The 17,549-nt window shown below is 37.0% G+C and overlaps 1 non-coding gene across 1 annotated transcript; it reads right to left on the bottom strand.

The window, feature by feature from the left end:
* Positions 1-7,460: 7,460 nt before the first annotated feature.
* On the bottom strand, positions 7,461-7,566 carry LOC113886614. Its single transcript, XR_003509499.1, has one exon. It is a non-coding gene; the product is annotated as a U6 spliceosomal RNA (small nuclear RNA).
* Between the last annotated feature and the right edge of the window lie 9,983 nt (positions 7,567-17,549).

The raw sequence follows: 17,549 nt of genomic DNA, 5'->3' as shown, positions 1-17,549 counted from the left end.
CAGGTAGGTTAGCCATAGAGTTACGTGGGAGCGTGGGTAGCTGCACTATAGTGAAAATGACTGAAGTCAACCACAATTAACTATCCAAATGTCCCGGAATTTGGGCTTCAATAGACTACACAGCTCCAAAATAGTTATATAAGATAGATTCTGGAAGTGCAATTGTTTTTAAGTGGGCAAATATTTGCAGGGCTTCCTGTTTGCCCTCTTCCCAGGATCCTCCTCCTTCCCCTTTTACATAGCCATCTGTTTCCTTTCACAGCTACCCTCCAGCTCATCAACCCAGTTACACATGATTAAACCTAGCATACCCTCTCATATTTTCTTACTTGTTCAATATACTCAAATACATTTAGAGGGGCTATGTCTTTGATTTAAAATAAACATTATTTAAAAGAGCATCTGACCTTTTGTTTTTGAAGAGCATTTCTGACCATTTAAAACAACTTCATTGAAACCTCTTCAGTGTTCTATGCTGTAAACATAATTTATCCAACCATCTCACATAGACAGAGATTTTATATACTTCCAATTTTTATCATCAAAAACAATGACAAAATAAACACCAGTATACATACATCATTTTATGCCAGTACTTTTACTTCAATAACATCCCAGAAGGTTGTCTTTCTGTGTGTATATAAATCAAATATTTCTCTGAAGTGAGTCGGTCAGTCAGTTCAGTCACTAAGCCTTGTCTTTGGAATCCCATGGATGGCAGCATGCCAGGCTTCCCTGTCCGTCACCAACTCCCAGAGTTTGCTCAAACTCATGTCCGTAGAGTCAGTGATGCCATCCAACCATCTCATCCTCTGTGTCCCCTTTTCCTCCTGCCTTCAATCTTTCCCAGCATCAGGGTCTTTTCTAATGAGTCAGTCCTTCACATCAGGTGGCCAAAGTATTGGAGTTTCAGCTTCAGTATCAGGTCCTTCCAATGAATATTCAGGACTGATTTCCTTTAGGATTGACTGGTTGGATCTCCTTGCTGTCCAAAGGACTCTCAACTGTCTTCTCTAACACCACAGTTCAAAAGTACCAGTTCTTCAGCACTCAGCTTTCTTTATGGTCCAACTCTCACATCCATACATGACTACTGGAAAAATCATAGCTTTGACTAGATGGACATTTGTTGGCAAAGTAATGTCTCTGCATTTTAATACGCTGTCTAGGTTAGTCATAGCTTACCTTCCAAGGAGCAAACATCTTTTAATTTCATGGCTGCAGACCCCAGCTGCAGTGATTTTGGAGGCCCAAAAAATAAAGTCTCTCACTGTTTCCAGTGTCTCCCCAGTATTTGCCATGAACTGATGGGACCGGATGTCATGATCTTAGCTTTCTGAATGTTGAGGTGTTTTTTTGTTTTTAATTTATATTTAATTGAAGTATAATTGCTTTACAGAATTTTGTTGTTTTCTGTCAAACCTCAACATGAATCAGCCATAAGAAAGAAAAGAAAGAAAGTCACTCAGTCGTTTACAACTCTTTGCGACCCCATGGACTGTAGCCTACCAGGCTCTTCTGTCCATGGGATTTTCCAGGCAAGAATACTGGAGTGGGTTGCCATTTCCTTCTCCAGAAGATCTTCCTGACCCAGGGATTGAACCTGGGTCTCCCACATTGTAGGCAGATGCTTCACCATCTGAGCCACCAGGGAAGTCATAGGTATACATATATCCCCTCCCTTCTGAAACTCCCTCCCATCTCCCTCCTCATCCCAAGCCTCTAGGTTGATTCAGAGCCCCTGTTTTAGTTTTCTGAGCCAAATTACCAATGGCTATCTATTTTACATATGGTAATGTAAGGTTTCATGTTACTCTTTCCATACATCTCACCCTCTCCTCCCCTTTCCCCATGTCCATAAGTCTATTCTCTATGTCTGTTTTTCCACTGCTGCCCTGTGAATAAATTCTTCAGTATCATTTTTTCTAGATTCTGTATATATGTGTTAGAATACAATTTTATCTTTCTCTCTCTAACTTACTTCACTCTGTATAATAGGCTCTAGGTTCATCCACTCCATTAGAACTGACTCGAATGTGTTCCTTTTAATGGCTGAGTAATATTCCGTTTGCATATGTATCATACTTCTTTACCCATTCATCTGTTGATGAACATCTAGGTTGCTTCCACATTCTAGCTATTGCAAATAGGGCTGTAATGAACAATGGGATACATGTGTCTTTTTCAATTTTGATTTCTTCAGGGTATATGCTTAGGAGCTGGGTCATAATGTGGTTTTATTCCTAGTTTTTAAAAGAATCTCCATACCATCTTCCATAGTAACTGTATCATTTTACATTCCCACCAACAGTGCAAGAGCATTCCCTTTTCTCCATACCCTCTCCAGCATTTGTTTGTAGACTTTTTGATGATGGCCATTCTGACTAGTGTCAGGTGATATCTCACTGTAGTTTTGATCTGCATTTCTCTAATAATGAGGGATGTTGAGAATCTTTTCATGTGTTTGTTAGTCATCTCCATGTCTTCTTTGGAGAAATGTCTGTTTAGGTCTTTCCCCTATTTTTTGATTGGGTTGTTTGTTTTTCTGGTGTTGAGTTGTATGAGCTGCTTATATATTTTGAAAGTTAATCCTTTGTCAGTTGTTTCATTTGCTATTATTTTCTCCCATTCTGGGGGTTGTCTTTTCACCTTGTGTATAGTTTCCTTTGCTGTGCAAAACCTTTTAAGTTTAATCAGGTCCCACTTGTTTACTTTTGTTTTTATTTCTGTTACTGTAGGAGGTGGGTCATAGAGGATCTTCGTTTGATTTATGTCATGAAGTGTTCTGTCTATGTTTTCCTCTAAGAATTTTATAGCTCTGGTCTTACATTTCTGTCTGTAATCCACTTTGAGTTTATCTTTGTGTACAGTGTTGGGAATTTTTCTAATTTCATTCTTTTACATGTAGCTGTCCAGTTTTCCCAGCACCATTTATTGAAGAGGCTGTCTTTGCCCTGTTTTATATTCTTGCCTCTTTGTCAAAAATAAGGTACCCATAGGTGCATGGGTTTATTTTTGGGCTTTCTATCTTGTTCCATTGACCTATATTTCTGTTTTTGTGCCAGTACCATCCTGCCTTGAAGACTGTGGCTTTGTAGTATAATCTGAAGTCAGGAAGGTTGATCAATCCATTCTTCTTGTGTGTGTGTGTGTGTGTGTGTGTTTATTTTATTTATTTTTTTAAGCATACTCATTTCTTTTTTTTTTTTTTTTACTTTACAATATTGTATTGGTTTTGCCATAGGTGGGAGGGGGGTTCAGGATGGGGAACACGTGTACATCCGTGGAGGATTCATGTTGATGTATGGCATCCATTCTTCTTTCTCAAGACTCCTTTGGCTATTCGGGGGTTTTGTGCTTCCATGTGAATTGTGAAAATTTTTGTTCTAGTTCTGTGAAAATGCCATTGGTAATTTGATAGGGATTGCATTAAGTCTGTAGATTGTCTTTGGTAGAATAATCATTTTCACAATATTGATTCTTCCTACCCAGGAATATGGAATATCTCTCCAACCGTTTATGTCATCTTTGATTTCTTTCATCAGTGTCTTATAATTTTCTGTGTACAGTTCTTTTGTCCTCTTAGGTAAGTTTCTTCCTGGATAGTTTATTCTTTTTGTTGCAATGGTGAATGGGATTGATTTCTTAATTTCTCTTTCTGATTTTTCATTGTTAGTATATAGAAATGCAGGTGATTTCTGTGTATTGATTTTATACCCTGCAAGTTTGGTAAATTCCCTGATTAACTCTAGTAATTTTCTGATACTAACTTTAGGGTTTTCTATGTACAGTATCATGTCATCTGCAAACACTGAGAGCTTTATGTCTTCTTTTCCAATCTGGATTCCTTTTATTTCTTTTTCTTCTCTGATTGCTGTAGCTAGGACTTCCAGAAATGTGTTGAAAAACAGTAGTGAAAGTGAGCATCCTTGTCTTGTTCCTGATCTTAGAGGGAATGCTTTCATTTTTTTTCACCATTGAGAATAATGTTTGCTGTAGGCTTATCATATATGGTCTTTACTATGTTGAGGTAGGGTCCTTCTATGACTGTTTTTGAAGTTTTAATCATAAATGGGTGCTGAATATTATCAAAGGCTTTTTCTGCATCTATTGAGATTATCATATGGTTTTTATCTTTCAGTTTGTTAATGTGGTGTATCACATTGATTGATTTGTGTATATTGAAGAATGCTTGCTTGCCTGGAAAAAAACAAACTTGATCATGGCATATGAGCTTTGTGATGTACTGCTGAATTTTGTTTGCTAAAATTTTGTTTGCTAAAATTTTGTTGAGGATTTTTGCATCAATGTTCAAAAGTGATATTGGCCTGTAGTTTTCTTTTTTTGTGTTTGTCTGATTTAGGTATCAGGATTATGGTGGACTGATAGAATGAGTTTGGAAGTGTTCCTTTCTCTGCAATTTTTTGAAAGAGTTTTAGGATAGGTATTAGATCTTCTCTAAATGTTTGATAGATTCTACTGTGAAGCCCTCTGGTCCTGGGCTTTTGTTTTTTGGAACATTTTGATCACAGCTTCAATTTCACTGCTTGTAATTGGGTTGTCCATAATTTATATTTCTTCCTGATTCAGTCTTGAAAGATTGAACTTTTCTAAGAATCTGTCCATTTCTTCCAGACTATACATTTTATTGCCATATAGTTATTCATAGTAGTCTCTTATAATTCTTTGTATTTCTGCATTGTCTCTTGTAACCTCTCCTTTTTCATTTCTAATTTTGTTGATTTGATTCTTCTCTTTTTTTCTTGATGAGTCTGGCTAAATGTTTGTTAATTTTGTTTATCTTCTCAAAGAACCAGCTTTTAGTTTTATTAATCTTTACTATTGTTTCTTTCATTTATTTTTCAATTATTTCTGCTCTGATCTTTATGATTACTTTCCATCTACTAATTTTGGGGGTTCTTTGTTCTTCTTTTTCCAGGTGTAAATTTAGGTTGTCTATTTGATGTTTTTCTTGTTTTTTGAGGTATGACTGCATTGTTATAAACTTCCTTCTTAGATCTGCTTTTGTTGCATCCCATAGGTTTTGAGTTGTCGTGTTTCATTGTCATTTGTTTCTAGAAACTTTTTGATTTCCCTTTTGATTTCTTCAGTGACCTGTTGGTTATGTAAAGTTTAAAAATAAAATAAAATTTAAAAAAAAAAGAAAAAAAAAAGAATTACACATTAAAAAAAGAAAAGAAACGTGTTGTTTAATCTCCATGTGTTTGTGTTTCTTACAGACTTTTTCTTATAATTGATATTGTCTCATAGCATTGTGGTTAGAGAAGATGCTTGACACAATTTAAATTTTCTTAAATTTACTGAGGTACGATTTGTGACCCAAGATGTGATCTATCCTGGAGAATGTTCCATGTGCACTTGAGAAGATGGTGTATTCTTCTGCATTTGGATGGATGTCCTGAAGGTATCAATGAGATCCATCTCATCTAATGTATCATTTAAACTTGTGTTTCCTTATTAATGTTCTGTTTTGATGATCAGTCCATTGGTGTGAGTGGGGTGTTAAAATCTCCTACTATTATTGTGTTACTGCCAATTACTCCTTTTATATCTGTTAGTGTTTGTCTTATGTATTGAGGTGCTCCTATGTTGGGTACATAGATATTTACAATTGTTATGTCTTCCTCTTGGATTGAGCCCTTGATCATTATGAAGTGCCCTTCCTTGTCTCTTGTAATATTCTTTATTTTGAGGTCTATTTTGTCTGACGTAAGTGTTGCTAACCCAGCTTTCTTTTGCTTCCCATTTGCATAGAATAAATTTTTCTATCCTCTTACTTTATTCTACATGTGGCTTTAGGTCTGAAGTGGGTTTCTTGTAGACAGCATATATATGGGTCTTATTTTTATATCCATTCAGCCAATCTGTGTCTTTTGGTTGGAGCACTTAATCTATTTACATTTAAAGTAATTATTGACATGTATGTTCCTATTGCCATTTCCTTAATTGTTTGGGGTTCATTTTGTAGATCTTTTTCTTCTCTTTTATTTCTTGACTATATAAGTTCCTTTAGCATTTGTAGTGAAGCTGGTTTGGTAGTACTGAATTCTCTTAACTTTTGCTTTTCTGAAAGTTTTTTATTTCTCCATCAATTTTGAATGAGATCTGTTCCAGGTGCAATAATCTTGGTTGTAGATTTTTCACTTTCAATACTTTATATCCTGCCATTCCCTTCTGGCCTGCAGAGTTTCTGCTGAAAGATCAGCTGTTAAACCTATGGGGTTTACCCTGTATGTTAATTGTTTATTTTCCCTTGCTGTTTTTAATATTCTTTCTTTCTATTTAGTCTTTTTAGTTTGTGTATGAGTCTTGGCATGTTTCTCCTTGGATATATCCTCTACGGGACCCTTTGTGCCTCTTGGACTTGATTGACTATTTCCTTTTCCATGTTGGCGAAATTTTCAACTACAGTCTCTTCAAAAATTTTCTCATACCCTTTCTTTTTCTCTTCTTCCAGGACCCCTATAATTTGAATGTTGGTGCATTTGATATTGTTGCAGAGATCTCTGAGACTATCCTCAGTTATTTTCATTCTTTTTACTTTATTCTGCTCTTCAGAAATTATTTCCACCATTTTATCTTCCAGCTCACTGATTCATTCTTCTGCTTTAGATATTCTGCTATTGATTCCTCTAGAGGATTTGTATTTTCAGTAATTGTCTTGTTTGTCTCTGTATGTTTATTCTTTAATTCTTCTAGGTCTTTGTTAATTGATTCTTAAATTTTTCTCCATTCTGTTTTCAAGATTTTGATCATCTTTACTATCGTTATTCTTAATTATTTTTCAAGTAGTTTGCCAATTCTTTTTCATCTATTTGGACTTCTGTGTTTCTAGTTTGTTCCTTCATTTGTGTTGTATTTCTCTGCCTTTTCTTTATTTTTTTTTTAATTTTATTTTATTTTTAAACTTTACTTATTGTGTTTGAGGTCTTTTCCCAGGCTTCAAGGCTGAATTCTTTCTTTCTTTTGGTTTCTGCCCTCCTAAGGTTGGTCCAGTGGTTTGTGTGAGCTTCATATACGGTGAGATTTCTGCTGAGTTTCCCTCCCCTTCCCTGCTCTGATGGGCAACACTGAGTGAGGTGGTAATCCTATCTGCTGATGATTGGGTTTGTATTATTGTTTAGTGTTTAGATGAGGCATCTGGCATATGGTGCTACTGGTGGTTGGGTGATGCCAAGTCTTGTACTTAACTGGTTTCCTTTGTGTGAGTTCTCACTACTTGATACTCCTTAGGGTTATTTCTCTGGTAGTCTAGGGTCTTGGAGTCAGTGCTCCCACTCCAAAGGCTCAGGGCTTGATCTCTGGTCGGGAATGAAGATTCCACTAGTGGTTTTCTATGTCATTAAGTGACATTAAAACAAACAACCAAAAATGAGAAACCAAAGACAAACCCCAGACAAGTGGCAGTTTAAAAATCAGGCAAATAATATTTTTTTTTTCAATATATGGAACACTTCACTACTTTTCAGGCCATCCTAGCACAATGGCCATGCTCTCTTCTCTGTAAGGTTCCAGTTTTAGTATATGTGCTGTTGAAGCGAGCACTGAAGATTGAGTTTTAAGCCAGCTATTAGACTCGCCTTCTTCAATTTCATCAAAAGTCTCTTTAGTTCTCTCACTTTCTGATGATCCAACAGATGTTGGTAATTTGATCTCTGGTTCCTCTGCCTTTTCCAAATCTAGCTTGAACATCTGGAAGTTCATAGTTCACATACAGTTGAAGCCTGGCTTGGAGAATTTTGAGCATTATTTTACTAGCATGTGAGATCAGTTCAATTGCACAGTAATTTGAAGAGTCTTTGGTATTGCCTTTCTTTGGGCTTGGAATGAAAACTGACCTTTTCCAGTCCAGTGGCCACTGCTGAGTCTTCCAAATTTGCTGGCATATTGAGTGCAGCACTTTCATAGCATCATCTTTTAGAATTTGAAATAGCTCAACTGGAATTCCATCACTTCCACTAGCTTTGCTCATCATGAAGCCTCCTAAAGCCCACTTGACTTCGCATTCCAGGATGTCTGGCTCTAGGTGAGTGATCATACCATCGTGATTATCTGGGTCATGAAGATCTTTTTGTATAGTTCTTCTGTGTATTCTTGCCACCTGTTCTTAATATCTTCTGCCTCTGTTAGGTCCATACTGTTTCTGTCCTCTATTGTGCCCATTCTTGCATGAAATTTTCCCTTAGTATCTCGAATTTTCTTGAAGAAATCTCTGGTCTTTCACATTCTATTGTTTTCCTCTATTTCTTTGCACTGATCACTGAGGAAGACTTTCTTATGTCTCCTTGATATTCTTTGGAACTATGCATTCAGATACTTATGTCTTTCCTTTTCTCCTTTGTCTTTAGCTACTCTTCTTTTCTTAGCTATTTGAAAGACCACCTCAGACAACCATTTTACCTTTTTGCATTTCTTTTTCTTAGACTTTGGGTTTCTTTTTGTTTTTGTTTTTGTTTTTTGTTTTGATCACTGCCTCTTGTTCAGTGTCATGAACCTCTGTCCAAAGTTCTTCAGGCACTCTGTGTATTAGATCTAATCCCTTGAAACGATTTGTCACTTCCACTGTATAATCGCAAGGGATTTGATTTAGGTCATACCTGAATGGCCTAGTGGTTTTCCCTACTTTCTTCAATTTAACTCTAAATTTGGCAATAAGGAGTTCATGATCTGAGCCACAGTCAGCTCCTGCTCTTGTTTTTGCTGACTATATAGAGCTTCTCCATCTTTGGCTGCAAAGAACAGAATCAATCTGATTTTGGTATTGACCATCTGGTGATGTCCATGTGTAGGGTCTTCTCTTGTGTTGTTGGAAGAGGGTGTTTGCTATGACCAGTGCATTCTTTTGGCAAATATCTGTTAGCCTTGGCCCTGCTTCATTCCGTATTCCAAGGCCAAATTTCCCTGTTACTCCAGGTGTTTATTGACTTCTTACTTTTGCATTCCAGTCTCCTATAATGAAAAGGACATCTTTGGGGTGGGGGGGTGTTACTTCTAGAAGGTCTTGTAGGTCTTCATAGAACCATTCAACTTCAGCTTCTCCAGCATTACTGGTTGGGGCATGACTTGGAAGACTGTGATATTAAGTGGTTTGCCTTGGAAATGAACAAAGATCATTCTGTAATTTTTAAGATTACATCTAAGTACTGCATTTTGGACTCTTCTTATGACTATGAGGGCTATTCCATCTCTTGTAAGGGATTCTTGCCAGCAGTAGTACATATAATGGTCATCTGAGCTAAATTCACCCATTCCAGTCCATTTTAGTTCGCTGATTCCTAAAATGTCTATGTTCACTCTTGCCGTCTCCTGTTTGACCACTGCCAATTTACCTTGATTCATGGACCTAACATTCCAGGTTCCTATGCAATATTGTTCTCTACAGCATCAGACTTCACTTCCATCACCAGTCACATCCACAACTGGGCACTGTTTTGACTTTGACTCTGTCTCTTCATTCTTTCTGGAGTTATTTCTCCACTCTTCTCCAGTAGCATATTGAGCACCTACCAACCTGGGGAGTTCATCTTCAAGTGTCCTATCTTTTTGCCTTTTCATACTGTTCATGGGGTTCTTGAGGCAAGAATACTGAAGTGGTTTGCCTTTCTCTTCTGCCGTGGACCACATTTTGTCAGAACTCTCCATCATTTTCTCAAGGGCTATAACAATTCCATTTTCACAGGGAATAAATGAAATATTTATGTCTTCGCCAAACTTTTCTGAATTACATTTCTCTATTATTCAACTTGAGAATCTTTTCATTAATTTCTAAATCAACCTGGGGACTAGCAGAACAGCTGTTCACAATCAAGGCTGTTAAGAGAGATCCACATAGAGTCTGGTTGGAATGTAAACTGATGCAGCCATTATGTGAAACATTATGGAGGTTCCTCAGAAAAGTAAAAATATAATTACTGTTCAGTTCAGTTCAGTTGCTCAGTCGTGTCCGACTCTTGCGACCCCATGAACCACAGCACACCAGGCATCCCTGTCCATCACCAACTAACAGAGTCCACCCAAACCCATGTCCATTGAGTCGGTGATGCCATCCAACCATTTCATCCTCTGTCTTCCCCTTCTCCTCCTGTGCTCAATCTCTCCCAGCATCAGGGTCTTTTCCAATGAGTCAGCTCTTCGAATCAGGTGGCCAAAGTATTGCAGTTTCAGCTTCAACATCAGTCCTTCCGATGAATAGCCAGGACTGACCCCCTTTAGGATGAACTGGTTGGATCTCCTTGCAGCCCAAGGGACTCTCAAGAGTCTTCTCCAACACCACAGTTCAAAAGCATCAATTCTTCGGCACTCAGCTTTCTTCACAGTCCTACTCTCACATCCATTCATGACCACTGGAAAAACCATATCCTTACTAGACAGACCTTTGTTGGCAAAGTAATGTCTCTGCTTTTTAATATGCTGTCTACATTGGTCATAACTTTCCATCCAAGGAGTAAGCGTCTTTTAATCTCATGGCTGCAGTTACCATCTGTAGTGATTTTGGAGTTCAGAAAAATAAAGTCAGCCACTGTTTCCACTGTTTCCCCATCTTTTTGCCATGAAGTGATGGAACCAGATGCCATGATCTTCGTTTTCTGAATGTTAAGCTTTAAGCCAACTTTTTCACTCTCTTCTTTCATCAAGAGGTTCTTTAGTTCTTCACTTTCTGCCATAAGGGTAGTGTCATCTGCATATCTGAGGTTATTGATATTTCTCCCGGCAATCTTGATTCCAGCTTGTGCTTCCTTTAGCCCAGTGTTTCTTATGATGTACTCTGCATATAAGTTAAATAAACAGGGTGACAATATACAGCCTTGACGTACTCCTTTTCCTATTTGGAACCAGTCTATTGTCCCATGTCCAGTTCTAACTATTGCTTCCTGACCTGCACACAGGTTTCTCAAGAGGCAGGTCAGGTGGTCTGGTATTCCCATCTCTTTCAGAATTTTCCACAGTTTATTGTGAACCACACAGTCAAAGGCTTTGGCTATACTTGTTACTTGCAGTTAAATTCAATTTCTTCCTAATCTACTATTGTCCACTGATTTACTTAGGATATATTTTGACAAAAAAAAAAAAACATTAAATTTAACTCAATAAAACATGACTACATTTATATTTATTATATATATATATATATATATATATATACATATATATACACATACATAAGATTAGACTCAGACGGTAAAGAATCTGCCTGCACTGTGGGAGACCCAGGTTCAGTCCCTGGGTTAGGAAGATCCCCTGGAGAAGGAAATGGCTAACCACGCCAGTATTTTTGCCTGGAGAATTCCATGGACAGAGGCGCTTGGCTGGCTACAGCCCACGGAGTTGAAGAGAGTCAGACACGAATGAATGACTAACACAACATTTACACAACAACAACATCCTATATATCACATCTATGACACCACTACCTTGATTTGAGAACCATAGTCAGTTACTGTTACTAGTGCTCTACAAACCTCTCCAAAGTAGATCTCTCATTTATTCGTTGCCTTCTACAGTTTATTCCTCCCATTAGAATCATGCTTAAAAATCTTACGTCAACTTATTTTTACTTTTCTGGACTCTATTTCACTCAAAGAAAAAGTCCGATTTTCACAATAACCCCTAAGATCCAAGGTGATCTTCCTCTTGTTACATCCCTGTCCTCATCTCTTTTAACTCTCTCCTTTACTCCATCATTCAGTACAGTAGCCCTTATTATTTCTCAAACACATTAGAAATATCACCTTAGGAGTTTTGTATTGGCCATTAATCTCTCCAAAACTATTTTTGCAAGTATCCACTTTAAACATCACTTTCTCAATGAAACAGGATTTATGTCTAATTTATCTTTGTATCATTGATCTTTAACACATTTTGTGACCTAGGGATTGTGGTATATTTGAATACGTTTTCCTTCTTACACGTCACCTAAGCAGGGGTGGGGTTACTGTGAGGATCTCTTAAAATGCAAGGTTAATTTGACTCTCTTTAAAATATTCTGAAGTGAGTGAAAATATTCTAGTAGAATAATTCCTTTAACAGCCTTTAATAATTCCTTTTTAAAAATAATGACAAATTTTTCTAACAACCTTTAACAATTCCTAATAATTAATTAATTAATAATTCCTTTAATAATTCCTTTTTAAATTAATGACATATTTTCTTTTGAAATTTGAGGATAATGTATGGTCATTTTTGTTGTTCAGCCCCTCAGTAATATCTGACTCTTTGCAACCCCACGGACTGTAGCACATCAGGCTTCCCTGTCCTTCACTAGTTCCCAGAACTTGCTGGGAATGGATAATACCATCCAACAATCTCATCCTCTCTTGCCCCCTCTCCACCTGCCCTCAATCTTTCTCAGGATCAGGGTTTTTCCAATGAGTTGGCTATTCACATCAGGTGGCCAAATTATTGGAACTTCAGATTCAGGATCAGTCCTTCCAAGGAATATTCAGGGTTGATTTCCTTTAAGATTGACTGGTTTGATATTGCTGTCCAAGGAACTCTGGTCATAAAACAGATAATCAAATGTCAGGAGCAATGCTGATTATATAAGGTGAATTTTAGAATTCATTTCTGTGTAAGATATTATTCTATTGTGTTGCATTATCAAAATCTGTCATTTATCAGTCTCTTACATGGTCATTTTTATGTCTGTCAAATACAGCATATTGCAACACATTACTAGGGTCTCAGTGGATGAAACAAAAAAAGTTGCTGCTGTTGGGTTTTTATCTAAGCAAATTAATCTCTGAAGCAATAACTATACCTTCTGATTAGATTCAGCAAGTACTTCTCACTCAGTCTGGGAGCTGGAGCAGGAACCATCTACCTGAACGTGCTTGAAAAGATTAAAAGTGGGCTCCACACCATGCAATAATAGACAGTGATCTCATCAAATACAAGACTTGAAGACACTGTGTGTGTGTGTGTGTGTGTGTGTGTGTGTGTGTGTGTGTGTGTAATCCCTGTAAAGGAAAAATAGAGGATGAAATTCAATATAGTGCAGTTTCAGGAAATAAACTGGTAAACAACTCAAAATTCCTTTTACTTCTCGTTTCCATCAACCCTTAACCACAGTGACCCTTATCATGCTCACTCCAAACCTGATCTTGAGTAATTAATAATATCAGCTCTCTCAGAGAACATTATTGAAAAGCAGAGACATTATTTTGCCAACAAGGTCCATCTAATCAAGGCTATGGTTTTTCCAATGGTCATGTATGGATGTGAGAGTTGGACTGTGAAGAAAGCTGAGTGCCGAAGAATTGATGCTTTTGAACTGTGGTGTTGGAGAAGACTCTTGAGAGTCCCTTGGACTACTAGGAGATCCAACCAGTCCATTCTGAAGGAGATCAGCCCTGGGATTTTTTTGGAAGGAATGATGCTAAAGCTGAAACTCCAGTACTTTGGCCACCTCATGCAAAGAGTTGACTCATTGGAAAAGACTTGATGCTGGGAGGGATTGGGGGCAGGAGGAGAAGGGGACGACAGAGGATGAGATGGCTGGATGGCATCACTGACTCGATGGACGTGAGTCTGAGTGAACTCTGGGAGTTGGTGATGGACAGGGAGGCCTGGCGTGCTGCGATTCATGGGGTTGCAAAGAGTCGGACACGACTGAGCTACTGAACTGAACTGAACGAGAACATTTACATTGAACAAATTTGGGATGTGACCAGGGAATTTTCTTTCTGCTCTTTAACTTGGAGGACCATTTTCTGTTAAACTTACAAACATGAAGTTTTCACACTGACTCAGACACAGCTTTGTCCTTTTACAGCAGCACAGGGGAATCCCACGGCTTACCCAATTGATTCTCAGCTCTGATAACTTCAATAGAACCATTCTGAGAGGGTAACAAGCATGAAGGAATAAATGGAGGAAATAGGATGCAAGTATCGGACATTTTTTCTCTCTTAAGCAGCTGCTGCTGCTGCTGCTAAATCACTTCAGTCATTTCCAACTCTGTGCAACCCAATAGACAGCAGCCCACCAGGCTCCTCCCTCCCTGGGATTCTCCAGGCAAGAATACTGGAGTGGGTTGCCATTTCCTTCTCCACTCTTAAGCAGCAGGAATAAAAAAACTATAAATGTTAGATTTTTTTCCCTTTCTCTATACAAATTTAAAAGAGGTTTCTTTTAAAGTTCTGTGTTGCCCTGATGACACCTGGTTCCACCTGAACTTATCTTAAACCTTGACTTAACCAATGCATTTTTCTATGGAAATGTTTGTTTTAATCTATGTTAATGAACTATGTATTTGCCCTAGCCTCTGTGTTCAAGTCAGTTCACCTAAGACTCAAAACCAACTTGACAAACCAGTATGTTTTACTCATGCAAATGTTCTCTTAAGCTATGTTAATGAGACTGTATTTGCTTGGAAACCTGCCTTTCTTCAAGATTCATGTCAATCATTTTACGGCCCAGGACAACTCACCTTCCGCCAATGTTATCTCAAAATGCATGTTGTGGATGAGGGGCCTGGTGCTAGTCTCTGAGTTTTGAGACATTTGCTTTCTCCAATTAGCAGACTGCTAGTAGCTATATAACATCTGGCTAAAGACTAGCAGGGGGGCACTCTTTCTGCCCTCTTCTGATGTCTATGTCAGAAGTTTTCTTTATATCTTTTATACTTAATAAAACTTTATTAAACAAATGCTCTGAGTCATCTAGCCTCATCACTAGCCCTGGATTGAATTCTTCTCCTCTGGAGGCCAAGAATTCCAGCATCTTTCATGGCTCGGCAGCAACCTTTCAATTCTTTCCCTCAAAAGATGTCAGTGTCATTCATATACTGTGTCACAAAAGCAAAAATGATTAAGAAAAACTATGCTGTACATGTAAAATACTCTGACTTGATTTCCCTCCTTTTGAAGGAAATCCAAATGATAGACAGGCTTATTGTTAAATAAAAAATGCTTAAATTAATAAGCTATCAGCAAACTTGCCTCTCTTAAATTTAAATTGCCAACCTTAACTATTACAAACTGTATTTTAAATATATTTATTAATTTTTTCAAATAAGTAAAATATAAAATTAACTGTGAAGACAGTCTCCTCTGAAAATGAACACATTTTATCTGAATTTTTAGGCTCATGAAATTAAACATTAGTGACCACACTAACCCACCATTTGTTTTTGTTGTTGCTCAGTTGCTAAGTTGTGCCAACTGTTTTGCAACCACACAGACTGTAGCCTGCCAGGCTCCTCTGTCCATGACATTCTTCAGGCAAGAATACTGGAGTGGGTTGCCATTTCTTCCTTCAGGGTATCTTCCCAACCCAGGGACTGAACTCGAGTCTCCTGCATTGTCAGGTGGTTTCTTTATACTGAGCCACCAGGGAAGTTGTACCTTTGGAAAACCTCAAATATTTATAAAATACCTAACAGAGTGAATGGATGGAGATATGAAACATTTCCAAATGGCTTGACACATGAACTTGCTTAGAAACACATTTGTTATTATAGGGGAAACAAGCTAGAAACAGAAAATAAAAAAACAAAAGGAAACTCCAACCAAGATCAACTATTTTAAGTAAATATAATCTTTTCAGTGAAAAAGAAGCATGTTGATATTAGAGGTCAGGAGATGGGAGATGAGTGGTCATTTTAACCATAAAACAGGGATTTAGCCATATTGAACAACTAAAAATTAAAAAAAATTCAACATATCAGCTATGCTAAATTTCACAACACCCAAATATTGAGTGGAGATTAGGAAAATGATATATAATAATATTGTTAAAGTATCTTGGAAATTATTTTCATTATATTTTCACATATCATATTGAGGAGTTTTAAGGTAGTATTTTTCCTTTAAAAAAAATCCAACACACTTTGCAATAAAGTCAGTGCCAAAATTTAGTGTATTCACCAGTTTTTTTCAAGTTATCATTATACTACCAGCAGGACTCTGAGGCTTAGCACCATAAAGTGCATATGGAAGTAGCATTTGGAAGTCCACAGAAACAGGAGTGATTTAGTTGTTCTCAGGCTCTCCAGTTCTATTGATTTAACTGTTTCAAAAAAGTCCAATGACTTGAGCTTTCATCCTATCCAGAGAAACCCTGTGAGCTCCATAATATATCTAGGCCCTTCCAGGAAGGAGAGGGGAGTCATAGATATGGACTTTCTTTATCCACCATTTTTCTTCTCTAAATTCCTATTTCCTAACTGAGTTTCAAATGCTCTTAACAATTTTATTACTTGTACCTGCTGCCTCCTTCTTTCCTGATTCCAAATGTGACCACAGCTTTTTCACCTTCGTTTCCCAAAGCACTATTAATTTACAGTCATGTGCATCATAGCTTTATCAAATATCTATAGACAGTGAAATACATTTACAGTCCTGTACGGAAAGCACACAGATCCACATTATTTGTCTCCTAATGCGCATGAATACTTCCCACACAAGACCTCTTATTTGTTGAACATGTGTCTTTTTGAGGTCTGTCATAATGACATGATTCTGGACTCTTTTCTCACCCATGTCATATGCTCTTAATAAAAAAATCTCAAATTCAATTTTGTTAATTTTGCAAAAAAAAAAAAAAAAAATAGCTCCCTATTTGAGTCAATCATCTTACCAATACACTAGTCCAAAAGGCCTTTTTACCCACCCAAAGAAACCCATGAAACTCTTTGCCTAAACAAGCCAACAATAAAAAAGCAACAAACAGCTATTTCCCTGGAATTAACAAAAGTTAAGCTTCAAATTTAAAATGTCTTCTCATTAATGATCATACTGAAGGAAATAGAGTAGAATGAAGTGGATGTAAGCAGACTACAAAAGTAGCAGACTTGAAATTAGAAGGCTAACAGTTTAGTCTAGATTTTTCTTTATGAAGCTGTGACATTAAATCATTAACCATTCATTTCACCATCTATGAAATAAATATATTTATATGATCTGTCACTTGCTGGTTTCATTGAATTAAAGTAAAAAAAGAAAACACTTGCCCAAAGAAGCTTGATGTAAAATATTTAGAGATGCAAAATAAATTTATAGTCAATATCTTAATGAAGGCTTCAATCTCTGACATTTAAAGGAGACATAGTCTTCCTAGTCAGATAATAGAAAAATGGGAGTAAAAACAGTAAAAGCATCTGATACATGTTTCTAAAGCATGCGGAAGATATGCACAACTCCAATAAAATGATGCTACTTTAGCGATATCTAGCTGATTTCATCATTACTGTCTCATTATATCAAAGGTATCTCAAATTTGATCACTTGGAGACCATTTTTCTTCAGTAAAAATTAAAACTTTGAAATGAAGCTAGAAAATAACAGTTACATTTATAATTTAATACTATTAGCTAAAAGGAAAACCAGAGGAGATATTTCACAAATCATTTAAGGAAAAAAGAAGTCCAGACAGAAAAATTGGAAATACATTATTATGAGAAGGCTTAAATTTTCTTAGGCATGTTATTTTAAAAAATAGAAAAATAAGGCCATGACTAAAAATATTTAATTGAACACACAGAATCTCCTTGTCCTGTAACTATATGCACAGACAGATAATGTCTCTGA

This window comes from Bos indicus x Bos taurus, chromosome 29 (assembly GCF_003369695.1).
Source record: "Bos indicus x Bos taurus breed Angus x Brahman F1 hybrid chromosome 29, Bos_hybrid_MaternalHap_v2.0, whole genome shotgun sequence".
Classification (NCBI taxonomy): domain Eukaryota; kingdom Metazoa; phylum Chordata; class Mammalia; order Artiodactyla; family Bovidae; genus Bos; species Bos indicus x Bos taurus.
Note: the sequence above shows the minus strand (reverse complement) of the source record. Positions and strands in the feature narration are given on the sequence as shown.